We start from the raw sequence: 14,049 nt of genomic DNA, 5'->3' as shown, positions 1-14,049 counted from the left end.
TAGAAGTACCATACGAGTATTTTTAGTTAACTTCTACTATTACACCATAAGTTTATCAACAACATTCACGCTTATTCAGCGTAATCTTCAGCATAATGACGTCATCAACCTTCCGGGTCCACAAATAATAATTAAATAAGTAAGTAATCAAGGCAGAGTAATGCCGGTACACCGGCCTTACGGAGATAAGGTTTACACTGTAAAGCCGCTATATCGGCCTTACGGGTATTTGGCATAGATGACCAAGCTGCTATATCGTCCTTACGGGAATAGGTCAAAGACTGGCAAGTCGGGTTTTCGGCCTTACGGGGTTAGTGGGTTAATCATTTGCTAATTTTTCATCAGCCTTATATATATAAAAAATGTGAGTGTGTGTCATATTTTTGGTTCAATGGTTGATTTATTTGTTGTCGTATTCTCATTATTACAGAAATGTAATGAGAATAATATCATGTGCACACCACTGTAGCAGCTCTTACTGTTTTTGTGCAGCTCTCTCCTGCAGATGTCACTTCCTCTGTTTGACTACAATTCTTCCTTTGAATACGCTCTCCGTGGAGTTTATAAAGCAGGATCTCCCAGCCCCAACGGGTCCATGAAGCAGTTTTCTGAAATGGCTGATTCCTGGATGGTTAAGCTGAAATCCACTTAACTCAGATTTCAAGAGTTCCTTTGCATTGTTTGGGACAAATAAGTTGACAGTTTAAACTGAAACACAGGCAAAAACCCAACTTTCTGAGGGCCACATTGAATTGTTTCAGCATATTTGGGTTAATTAAAAGACGAAATGACATCAACAACCAGTGAAATGTTTGTAGACCATCATGCTAATTATTTTTAGATTTTCTACCATTTCCTTTTAATTAATAATGAAGACATTAACACTATGAACTAATCAGAGCTATTTTATACACAGATCAGACATAAACCGTGGGCAGGTGAAGTGAATAACATTGATTATCTTGTATTATCTTGAGTGAGCAGTCACTTGTTGTAGTTGATATGTTGGAAGCAGGATAAATGGGCAAGCGTAAGCATCTGAGTGAGTTTTACAAGGGCCAAATTGTGATGGCTATGCAGTGGTTAGTACCTACCAAAAGTGGTCCAAGGAAGAACAACCGGTGAACCGGTGACAGGGTCATGGGTGATGAGCAGAGTTGGATTTCAACCAAACATAGCACTTTGCACCAGGAAAAAGGAGACTCGAACCTTGCTTTCCATCATTTGTTATGGGGAATGTAAGATCACTGGCCAACAAGTCAGATGAGATTGAAGCACTGACAAGTAGCCAGCACGAGTACAAGGAGGCCAGTTTGTTGTGCTTCACGGAGACGTGGCTAACAGGGAACATTCCTGATTGTTTGGTCGAGCTAGCTGGCTTCACACTAGTGCGAGCAGACAGAGGAAAACATAGCGGTAAAAAGAAGGGAGGAGGTATATCCATCTTTGTCACCTCAAAATGGTGCAATGCTGGGCACATAACAGTGAAGGAGAGCATGTGTACTCCAGATCTAAAGCTACTGGCTGTAAGACTGAGACCATAGAACTTGCCCAGGGAGTTCTCTCATGCCATTATTGTGACTGTGTACATTCCACCATTGGCAGTAGCAGCACGCACCTGTGACATCATCCACTCCACCACTGCAAAACGTCAGACACACCCAAGCTCACTCATGATAATAACGGGGCCTTAATTTGCTTGTATATTCTCATTTGTAAATTGCTTTGGATAAAAGTGTCTGCTAAATTAATAAATGCAAATGTGCTTCAACCATGTCGCCCTCTCTAAAACCCTTACAAACTTCACACAGTATGTAAAATGCAAAACAAGGGAAAATATAATCTTGGACCAGCTGTATGCCAATGTGAAGGGAACATACAGCTCCACCGCCCTTCCCCCTCTGGGCAGATCAGACCACAACTTGATCACTTCCGGTTCTGGTGACAGGGTATGCTGGCGCATGTTGCTGCCGCTTGTATTACTGTTTTTTTTTGTTTGTTTGTTTGTTATTTTAAGTCATAGTGTTTTAAATAACTGCAAGTTTTTTAAGTTACATTGTTTTTAGTGCCATTATGATTGCGATGTGGTGGTGCCTTTTTATATACTCTGGACTATTGTTTTTATTTCTGTGTTCCACCTGGAATAACCTGCAGCGTGCAATGGGGAATCATCGCCTCGGTTTGGCTGCGTGTATGTATTATACGACTTTGTGCTCACAGTGCACTTCAGAGTTTCAACGCCTTGGCCTTGAGAGTGTGCACTCAATGACCATGGCCTTAAGGTACACTACACTCCAGATTCTGAAGTTAAAACAGAGCTTTTATTGCCTAGCCAAAGACTCCTACAGAATCTTTCGAGACTCTGGATTGCAACATCCTAAACCATATATCCATCGTTGTTTGAGGCACGGTTTTACTGTCTCGTCCTCTCCTAACATCTTTGTCCCTACCTGTCGACGTAAGACCAACAAACTGTTTCATACTGGTGTTGATCACAGTAATATAATATCGGTTCCCCGTGTGGAGATTAAACCAATGTCTTCTTCACTCCAGAGCCTAAGGTCACATTCTCCCGCTCTGCTCCCTGGTAGAATTACAACCTGCACTCTAGAAAGGCTGCTTGTCGGAAAATGGAGCGTAAATGGCGCCTTACTGGACTGAATGTCTACTATTAAGCGTAGACGGATCTTCTTGGTGATTACCGAGCATTAATCGAGACAGAAAGATCATCTTACTTCTCTCAGGCTATTGTAAATAATCAAAATAATCCCAGACACTTGTTCCAAACCATAAACAGATTGCTTCAAGTTAATGCTGTTACCACCATGCCTGTTTCTCAGCAGATCTGTGATTCTTTTCTTCTCTTTTTTAATTCTAAGATTGATAATGTTTGCAAAGAAATTCCTGTCACACCTGACTCTGGGTTCACGGGTGCTTCTTTCACTCATTTCTTACTGCTTGATTCCGAGGCTCTCACAAGGAAGGTATCCAGCATGAAATCTACCACTTGCTTGCTGGATCCAATTCCCACAAACCTATTTAAATCGTGCGTCAATGTTTGGTGCCCTGCCATCCTTAGCATTATAAATGAATCACTGGAGACTGAGGTCGTTCCAGCAGTACTAAAGACTGTTGCTGTTACACCTGTGCCAAAGAGAGAAAATGCGGCCGTGGATGATTTTAACAATTTTCAAATCTTTAACATCTCATATCTTCCGTTTTTGGCAAAAATACTTGAGCGTGTTGTTGCCTCTCAACTATGTAATCATCTTGCAATTAATAACCTCTTTGAACCCCTTCAGTCAGGTGTTCGTAAATTTCACAGCACTGAAACGTCGCTGGTCAAAGTTGATCAAAGTCAATGACTTGTTGATGGCCTCTGATTCTGGAGCTACTTCCATTCTTATGCTTTTTGATCTTGGAGCTGCTTTCGATACTGTGGATCATGGTCTTTTACTTACCCGCCTTGAAAGTGTTTTTGGTGTGTCTGGGACAGTTTTAAACTGGTTTAGATCCTATTTTACTGACTGTAAGGTTTATTTCTATGGGTGGCTACAGGTCTGACACTAACTCTGTGCTCACTGGTGTTCCTCAGGATTCAGTTTTAGGCCCTTTACTTTTCAATATCTATCTATCTCCACTTGGGCATCTGCTGCGAACGCTCGGACTCCGTTATCATTTTTATGCTAACGATACCCAAATCTCCATTCACTCAAAATCTGGTGAAAACCTTGATGTTTGTTTTTCTTTCTGAATGTATTTCTGAGATAAAATCATGGATGAATAATACCTTTCTGTGCCTGAACAGCGGGAAAACTAAAGTTATGCTTAAAGGCTTCCGTCGTCAAATTCTCAAAGCTTGTCCACTGTCTAAAGTAAGATGAGGAACCTTGGAGTAACTTTCGATACCAGTCTTACATTTGATTCTTTTGTTCAGAGCACCGTTAAAACATCCTTTTTCACCTCAGAAACTTAGCTAGATTGCGAACAATGCTAAACTTCTCTGTAGCTGAAAAGCTGATACTCATTTGTTGTCACTCGGCTGGATTACTGTAATGTCGTTTTAGCCGGTGCTTCTAAATCCACAAACTGCAATATGGATAAAACTCTGCTGCCCGGATCCTGACGGGAACCAGGAAATTTGAACATATTACTCTTGTTCTGGAGTCCTTGCACTGGCTCCTGGCCAGGTTCTGTGTCCATATTAAGATCATGAGGTTGACATACAAGGCATTACATGGCTTGGCTCCTCAGTACTTATCTAGTTTATTAATCCCTTTGTTACAGCCCAGTCTAGGTTAGGCTGCACAGAATAACCAGCTTGGGATTCAATTGGGTCGATCTTTAAATAAGGGAAGACAGGAATAACAACACAAACAAGGTTGTGTGGAAAAAGGTTGTGGTATATTGTAACAGACAATATATACATATAATTGTACAACTTAACCAAACCAGGAATATCTTCAGGCTGGGCCAAGGCCAAAATAATAAACAAAAGGATTCTATTATTAGGTAGTTAGCTTACCTAAAAGGAAAGGAAAGAAAAATACAAGAATACTTCCCTAACTACCTAAGCAAAGAAACAGAGACAAAAGGAACCCTCTCCCAAAAGAAATGGCAGCCACACCCTTACTGCCAGTGAACCAAGTGAACATATATACAAAAGTGAAAAGAATGCATAATAACCAATTTAGGGACAACCAAAGTCGAAATCAAACACCAAAACAGCAGTCAGAAAATAGCATACAACCAAACACAATCTCCCAACACATGATACCACCTCCAACATCCTACACATTCTCACTCCGTCTTCCTCTTTAAAAATGGCCGCCAATCAGTGAGGTCATCCTGGCAGGCGGGAGCAAGGCAGGCTAGGGAAGGCTGGAAAGTCTGGGAGGGAGTTTGAACCTGCACACAAAATGTCACAGCACACAAAAGCTTTCTGTCCCAAGATAGCAGGTTGTAACACCTTACACCCCAAATCCCAGACTACCCTCCTCAGAGTGTAATTTGTTAACTATTCCACAAATCTATGGGTGACAGGGCTTTTTCTGTCTATGCTCCTTAACTTTGGAACTTCCCTGAACCCAGGGAAGCTCAGACCTTTGTCATTTTTAAAGCTCAACTTAAGACACACTTTTTTAAACTTGCATTTGACTTCTGATGCGGCCTTCTGTTGTTGTTGTTATTATTATTTTATTAGCGCACGGTGGCTTAGTGGTTAGCACGTCCGCTTCACACCGCCAGGGTTTGGGGTTCGAGTCCTGCCGGGGCCCTGTGTGTGCGGAGTTTGCATGTTCTCCTCGTTGAGCGCGGGTTTCCTCCAGGTGCACCGGTTTCCTCCCCCAGTCCAAAGACATGCATGGTAGTGTTATAGGAGATTTAGATCTGATATATGCAGCCTCGGTCCTACCATTATATCCATCTTATTGTAAAATACAAGCTGATGTATTATGTTATGTGAAAACAATTAAAACTGTATTATATTATAATTCAACTATGTCAAGAACCCCAACCTTGACAGGCTGGAGCAACAGAACCACGCAAGGAGAAGGAGGGGGGCAAGACAGCAACATGGAGAAAGACGGACTGGAAAGTCTTCTGGTTCGGGGGCCACTGAGAAAGCTGTTCTGGACATTAGGCTCATCCAGCAAGACCTGAGATCTACAGCTCGAAACGCTGGATATAAAAAGAACTGAAAAGCTGATATGGAAAAATGATTGAGTAGTGAGAGAGTGCGATAGAATACGGAGTACCTTAAGTCAGTGGTTGCTGTCTTGTGGTCAGATCCTGGGGTGGACCAGTCACTGATGGAGGCAATTTTCATCACTTGCCTGTCAAGTCCTGCCTCAAACTCTTGTGTCCTTGTAAAGCAAATGAAAAGAGAGTTTAGAGTGTTAGAGATAATGAATTAGATGATTACTGCTGACTTTTTACACTGTCACTCTTTCTGAATTTAATGGAGCCATTATTTATTTTATTTTAATCCTTACACACACACATACATACACACACCCAATTACTCAGATGGATTAAATAGGCTGCATCAATAAGCAACGCTAAAAAATTATTGTATAATAAAACACAGTAATGGTAACATAACATGCCCATTATTCTTTCATCACACAACTTAAACAGTATGTTCTATGACCAAATTGACCTGCTTTACTGAATTACATTTCTCAAGAATTGCTCAACATAAGGTTAATCCAGGAAATTAACAAAGAGGGGTGTTGGGACAAGAACCAATTACGACAAAGCAAAAGGCGTGTGTATTGATATGGTGTATTGAGGGTTACTGAATGCAACATCTTCATTTGACAAGTTCGCTGTATAACACAGATTCTGGTTTGCATTAAAAGAAAATGATGGTTTATTACAACTTGGGTCTTATTTGTGCAGTTTTGTTATTTAATAATGACTAAGATCTGAAAGCCATGCAACATCAATAAACCAAGGTCTACCAAGAAGCCATTTTGAAACAGAAAAGTGAGGCACAAAGTACAATTTGTTTGAAATTACGAATACTTATTAGCTTTCACATGCCATACTTTCAGTTTAGTTAATATTGCTAACTCCAGTTGCAATAAACTACAAATGTCCCTTTAATAATAAACTAACAAACTAATTTTCAGTTTATGTTTCTTTTTTGTTTAATTAAAGCCCGAGCACCAATGGTGTGAGGCCCTACTGGAACTGCTCCGTCTCTACTTTTCTCAAATGAATCACATTTTAGAAGGCCTACATATAACCAAAAACTCCCTAAACTTTGCAGACGCTTCAGAACCAGTGAAAATTTACATCTTATTGGGGTTCCAGAATCGAGTGTGGCAAAATAGCTCAAAAGCACCACCTACAAAATTTCAACAATGTGCACCTCAGACTATGTTTTACCAACATTTACAAAATTCAGTAAACATGAGTAATGTGCCATTACATTAAAAAAAAAAAAATAATAATAATAAAAAAAACTTTTTGATATTTCTCTTAACTATTTTAGGCTACATTTTGCCTTTTCCAGGCCTCGTACTTTAACAAACTCCTCCTAGAGATTTTTTCGGATCAACATCATATTCGGTCTGTCTAATCTAAAGGCCTTGACAATGCTAAATTGCGAAGCTGTTTTTTGTTTGTTTCTGCTGCATGGCATGGACATGGTTTGATATTTTGTTATAAAGTTTTTAGAACTCAAACATACAATGTCCAATCTGCTCCAAACTACAAACTTTTGATAAACATCCCAGCCTGAAGACATCTACATGCAAATGTTCAGTTATAGTCATAGCACCACCTGCTGGCAACAGGAAGTGACATGTTTTACACTGATGTATTCCTAACAACATATAGAAATATGGCGTCAAATTCTAAACATACCATCAATATGCATGAAACGTGGTAAAACATGCTAGCAACACTTATGATTTTGATTCACATAAACACAACCAATATAAAACATTTTTACATGTTTTGCTGCAGCAGGTAATCAACGTCGGTGAACATGATATCTTCCTTGGTATCACTTAGCAGCTATTAACAGTCAATACCTTTTTTTATGTTAGTAAGACAAAAATAAAGCACATTTTCATGTTACCCATGTCACTGTCTTCATATCAGTCTTCTGTCAAAATCACACTGACTGTTAAAAATTGCTGACCCTGGAGATTCCTTGCTTAAAGAAAACTTTGTCATGTGAACATTTTAACATTTTTAACAACTGAGGTGTAAAATACCAAAACTCTATACAAGACCAGAGTCAGGTAACTTGCCTCTGGTAGGATATCTTTTCACCTTGCCTGAGGGGTGTTTTCACCGGAAGCAGTACGCCATCCGGGTATTTCTTTCCTACTGTTTGTTACTATAGAAAAGGTGACGTATTAGAATGAGCATATTAATATAAACCTGTGATTTATCTACTAATGCTACTGTAAGAGCTCCTAGTATAGAAAATGAATTAATACCTTCTGACCAATCAGAAACAAGCATTCAGTACCACTGTGGTGTAAATACTATTAACATTAAATTCTACAAACTGAATTGTTGATCATGGTACATCTCGTAGTATTTTTTTTAAAATTGCAAATACTTTTTTTTTTTTTTAAATAAAAGCTTATTTGCTGTATTTCTGCAAGAGAAATGTGAAATAAATCAGTAATTAGTACTTGGCTAAATGTAAACTACTCCAATAACGGAAGGGATAGGTCACCATGGCCCCGGCCCACCACCAGAGGGAAACAGAGAGCTGCTCCTCAGTGATTAGTGAAAACCAGCACCAACTGTGACTCCCCTATTTAAGGGCTTCTTATAGGTTGCTTTTAAACCAGTTCCTTGGTTTAAAAAAAACTTGTTTACTTATTTCCTTTGTAAGTCGGTCCTCTGTGACCTTTTATTTTCAGTTTACTCCTCGTGAGCGTTTGGCTAGGCCCACTCCATGGTCTGTTTGTGCAGGGTTGGTAGTTCACTGCGCTGCATGTTGGTCTCTCAATCCTCCAGCCTCAGGTTCAAGCCCAGTGTGGCGTAACCCTTTGTTTCCCCTCTTTGTGGTGAGGTGTTCTTCCTTAAGTTCATTTCCCGAGGCCTAGCCCTAATTACTGAGAGAGTAGTTAGTCAGAGTTCCTTGGTAGTTAATGAAAGAGGATTCGTTCTTTGGATGTTTTAGTCCTGCATATTTATGTATGAACTATGAAACAGTATTGTACATTACTCGTGTTTGTGTTATTTGTATCTGTCAAAACATGTTTAGTGTAAAGGTAAAAATCTTAAAAATAAGTAGGTCCAAGCATCATTATAATACACTTTTATTTAATGCAACATTTAATAAAACTTTTCAGTTGATTTATATTTATTAATTTAATAGCATAGAAGTTACTTAAGTCCAAAGTGCCGTAGGCAATACTTTGGTGACAATTCCAGTAATCAAACACAAATCAGGAGGAAGAGAATAATAATAATAATAATAATAATAATAATAATAATAATAATAATAATAATAATAATATACATTACACATGTTACAGACTAGCTATGACACAATGTTTCATGCTGTTTTATTCCTTCCACAAGCCGGACACTGCACTAGTGTACTGTAGGAGTGGGAAAAAAAGACTTCACTCAGAATTGTCACAAGGTTTTTGGTCTTCCAGAGCATCGTTGGCGAGATGCACAATCTGATTGAGAGCCTTGAGGATCAGAACATCCACGTCACCAGCCGGGTCCACCTCCATGTGGTAGTTCTTCACAGGGAAGATGTGGCACAGTGGAATACCCAGCAGATTACTACACTCCTGCATCTAAATAAATAGATGTATCAAACCATTTATTTAACTGATGAATTAATAAGTTTACCACTATGCACCAGAAGCACTATTTAAAAAAAAAAAGAAAGAAAGAAAACACCAGGGCTGTTAGGAAAAAAGAAATCATTTTCATTCACAAACCATAAAAATAGCAGGTTGCAGACCAGAACTTTAACACCTCAACCAGATGCCCTGTGGAACTTTCTGTTGTGTTTTGCTGCTTATAGTTGATGGCATATAATACAGTAATAGTTTATTATTAGATTAACTTTTTTTTTTTGGCTTTTTTTTTTTTTGGGGGAGGGGGGGGGGGTGTTAATTTCAAGAAATATCAGGAAATTCAACTGGACCTTCTATCAGAACCTACTACAAAGCGGAGAAACAGTCCTGCTGCGAGACAAACTGGGGTCCATTTCATTTTAATACCTTTATGACTTCCAGGAAGGTTTCCTTTTAAAATGATTGGGCATGTTTATTTAGGAATGACCAAAAAAACCCATTTGCAATATACAAGGTAATATTCTTAAAATTGATTACATATGATAAAAAATCTATTTGATAAAAAGAGCCAACCACAGTAAATGAAGGTGCCTTCTATTCATATCAGTATTTACATTCATTGAGAACATATCTGTTCAATCCCAATATTGTAATCAGTTACAATCCTAATATACACCATTTAATTACACAATTACCTTTTCTTCAATCTTCTTGCTGGTGTAGACCTTTCTTAGGTCCTGTTTAACCAGAGGGCAGATTTCATCCACTTTTGTCATGATGATAACTTGAGGCAAATCTGTACAATAGGATGAACAGTTTATCTACAATAAGACTAAAACAGGAATTCTAATATGATATGAAGATGATTTTCCTATAACAGCATGTCCTGCAGTGTTTAATTCTTATCACAGTCATTTATCACTGATTACAATTTTTATTAATTAAAGTTTTAAATTTAATTAATTAATTAACAATTTCTCTTACGAGTCTCTCTCTTTATTTTCTCCCCTGATGTTAAGATAAAAACCACAGCTTGTCGTGTTACTGAGAAACCACTAATTATAATCTCCTCTGTCCTGAAGATCAGAAAACTCTGTTGCAGCTTTACCTCTGACTGTTACAAAGTGTTGAAACTGGAGACTCCTTCCATAGAACAAATAAAAGTCCCTGTGTGAGTTGTTACTATAGAAACTATTAGAATGAACGTATTAATCTAAACTTGTGATTTGTTTTGCAGTCGGAACTACAGTCAGGGCTGCTGTTATAGAAAAACAATCAACACCTTCGGACCAAATCACACACAGTGGTATGTTATTGGGGAATAATTGGGCCAATATATATATATATATATATATATATATATATATATATATATATATATATATATATATATATATATATATATATATATATATATATATATATATATATATAAAACATATATATAAAACATAATAACATATATATAAAACACACACACACACACACACACATTGTGTGCAAACATATATGTTTTATATATATGTTATTATGTTTTATATATATGTTTTATATATATATATATATATATATATATATATATATATATATATATATATATATATATATAAAACATATATATAAAACATAATAACATATATATAAAACACACACACACACACACACACACACACACACACACACACAGATGCGCGCACACACACACACACACACACACACACACACACACACACACACCCCTTTCTTGAAAGAGCATGATTTACTGTAAACTGAAACTGAAAGTTTTTACTGTTATTTTTTACACCCTTAAACATGATCTTACTCTTTACAGCAAGTCCGGTGATTTCCGGGTGCACGCCCTGTGTGTTTACATCAGCTGCTGTTGTGCAGTTTTATAGTAGTGGTCTTATATTAATGTCTTATATTAATGTAGAGTTTTAACACCTCAGGTACAGTTTATTTATATAATACAGAAATTAATAATCATGCAAATAATGACAACGGCCTCAAAAGTAAACAATCTGTTGTTTCCTTCAGACATCTGTTGTGGATAAAAAAGGTCATAAAATAAACATAAGGGAGAAGAAGGAAAAACGGGCACCTTCACACGTAGAAGCGGGATTAGGCGGACATTGACAGATTGGAATTACGAGCAATTTAAGAGCAGTAATAGTCAAAAAAAAAAAAGTAGATCAAGTAGTTAGTTACTGTAGTGTACTCATACGTATGGCAGTAGTAGTAGTAATAAATGATTAGGGGAACTCAGTTAATCTTATAATCGATGTAGGCAAACAAACGTATAATCAAGGTAGTTAAATTTGAAATGAGATATATATATACATAGTTAAAAGGAGAAGTAAGTTAAGGGTTAAGAGTTATGGCTAGGTACATCTACACATGTCCGGCGCAAAGTGGATGTAGGGGGGTCCTAAGGCCCATTCTCCAGCTGCCAATCTACTATGAGACCCCAGGGCGCACAACACTAGCACGTCTCCCACCAGGTCTACAAAACCTCCTCAGCTCCTGTTCGGATCAGTGTTGCGTAGAAGTGGTTAATGTAAGGGACCCATTGGATTACGGGGACGACGGGCGCAGGGATTATGGCCTTGTTAGAGTAATCCTCCGACAGCTAGCGGGGGACGGCCATGGGGTGCGGCAGAACCAGTTCCTCCACAGATACCCGCTTAATTAAGGTAGTGTATGAGGCTTCACAGCCTCAGAGGGGGAAATGTTGTGGATAAAAAAGGTCATAAAATAAACATAAGGGAGAAGAAGGAAAAACGGGCACCTTGACACGTAGAAGCGGGATTAGGCGGACATTGACAGATTGGAATTACGAGCAATTTAAGAGCAGTAATAGTCAAAAAAAAAAAAGTCAAAAAGAAGTGTACGAGCTGAGGAGTGCTAAAACACACACACACACACACTCGTGCAGTCAAGGGCGGGCAAGTAGACACAACATACATAAACACACATGAATAACTTTAATAATATCTTATAGTGATAGAGAAACTCTATAAAAAACAGAATAGTAGCATATGCAGGACAGTAGAACTGTAATGATATTAAGAAGTTGGAAGTACAGTAAACCGCTTTTCAAGTAGTATAAATATATATAAACTAAGAAATATAGTGCAAATATGAAAATAAATTATAAACGAGAAATACAGGAAAAAAACAGGAAAATATAACTTACTCGTGATTCAGATGGTGAGGATTCTCGTCTCGCAAGGAAAGCCTTAATTTTTAGAGAACCATGAAGAAAGCCAGTTATAAGGGTGGCTGCCCCCCCCCCCCCCCCTCGAGATAACGATAAGACCAAGGTCCCTCCCGGTTGTTTAGTCGTCTTGCTTACGTCATTTTTTTTACCTAGGGAAATGGGAAGCTTGGTTTTTGAAAACCTAGGTAAAAGAGAACCCTGGTTTTTGAAAACCTAGGTAAATAGAAACACTGGGTTTTTGTTTCCTGGGTTGTTGGAAATGCCTGGGTTCTGATTTTATGTGTAAAGTAAAACCCCTGGTTTCAATTCTATGGGTAAGTGAAATAGGCCTTTTCTGGAAACCTATGGGTTATCTAGTGTGTAAATACAGTATAAATACTGGAGCTTAAGCTCAGGGTATGGGGGATCACTTCTGAGAATTCTCATCGGTGTGGATCTCGTGTGGTGGAATGGAACAATAAAGCTGGACCCTTGCTTCTTCTCACTCACGGCTGGTGTATTTTTTCTATCTCCAACTGGTCTCAGAGGTAGATGTGAGTATTGGCTTCTAAGTTGAATTTTAAATGTTTTTGGGTAATAGGCTAAATTCGAGCCAACACATCTCTAATACAATATTACATATTTTTAGATGTTATGTTTTGTGATGCAAAAGGTTATTAAAATGCACTTAAATCTGTAATTAATGGCGACAGCACGAAAAGCAAGACATGATTTAAAACCACAGACCAAAGAACTTGGCTAACATGATAATTCTGCTGTTTTTCAAATCTGATTTATAAACAGCTGATCTGCTGGACTGAAGGACTGAGGACTGAGACTGACATATGAGACATCCTGGTCAGAGTCTTACATTTACGGTGTATTAACTCTGAAAGGGAGTGAAATCTTTGTCTTATTCTAACTGTAACTAAAGTAACATAACATAATCGAATATATTCCATAAAGACACAATATGACATTACTCTTATTTTAGCGATGCATACTTGGTACCCTTCTCCATTTAGGAAGAACTGTAATCCTAATGTGTTTTTAATGCTTTGTAAAGCACTCTGTGTTGCACTAATGCCACTGAGGCGTTTGGGATCCGAGTCCTTACTCAGATTTTTCACCAGAGGTCAGAGGTTTTTTTTTTCTCAGTGCGTCACAGGCGACGCTCACGATCTGATCCAGTGCTTTGAGAATCAGAGCATCCATGTCATCGTCTGTGTCCATCTCCTCATGGTAGTTTTTAACAGGGAAGATGTGGTTCACTGGAATACCCAGCAGATTCCTGCACGTCTCCATCTACAAAAATACAAACGTATAACGTCTGATGCTGAAGACCATAAATATTATGAAAGAAATAAAACACAAGGGAAAAATGTAAAAGTCTCTGTATTTTGTTACTCTGTAAGTTGTTACTCTAGAAATAGTGAAGAATTAGATTGAGACTCATTAATATAAACCTGTGGTTTATCTTTTGTCTGGAACTACTGTCAGAGTTCCTGTTATAAAAGATTCATTAATACCTTCTGACCAACCGAGCATTCAGTACCA

At 38.1% G+C, this 14,049-nt stretch overlaps 3 protein-coding genes and 1 long non-coding RNA gene across 4 annotated transcripts in view; 1 reads left to right on the top strand and 3 right to left on the bottom strand.

Moving 5' to 3' along the window:
* Nucleotides 1–624, bottom strand: part of LOC108262153 (interferon-induced protein 44) — a 46,633-nt gene extending 46,009 nt beyond the window's left edge. Inside the window, exon 1 of the mRNA XM_053676233.1 lies at nt 480–624. The gene's annotated coding sequence lies outside the window, so the exon portion shown is untranslated. The remainder of the gene's footprint in view (nt 1–479) is intronic.
* LOC108258363 (interferon-induced protein 44) overlaps nt 1–14,049 on the bottom strand; it is a 108,628-nt gene that overhangs the window by 5,557 nt on the left and 89,022 nt on the right. The gene's annotated exons all lie outside the window — the stretch shown is intronic.
* Nucleotides 1–14,049, top strand: part of LOC128629199 (interferon-induced protein 44-like) — a 98,516-nt gene that overhangs the window by 1,443 nt on the left and 83,024 nt on the right. The window lies entirely within an intron of this gene.
* Nucleotides 8,779–14,049, bottom strand: part of LOC128629215 (uncharacterized) — a 65,921-nt gene continuing 60,650 nt past the window's right edge. The window contains exon 2 of the long non-coding RNA XR_008393558.1: nt 8,779–9,287. This is a non-coding gene — a long non-coding RNA (uncharacterized LOC128629215). The remainder of the gene's footprint in view (nt 9,288–14,049) is intronic.

This window comes from Ictalurus punctatus, chromosome 26, assembly GCF_001660625.3.
Source record: "Ictalurus punctatus breed USDA103 chromosome 26, Coco_2.0, whole genome shotgun sequence".
NCBI lineage: Eukaryota > Metazoa > Chordata > Actinopteri > Siluriformes > Ictaluridae > Ictalurus > Ictalurus punctatus.
The sequence above is the reverse complement of the archived record's forward strand: the minus strand, read 5'-3'. Positions and strand labels throughout refer to the sequence as shown.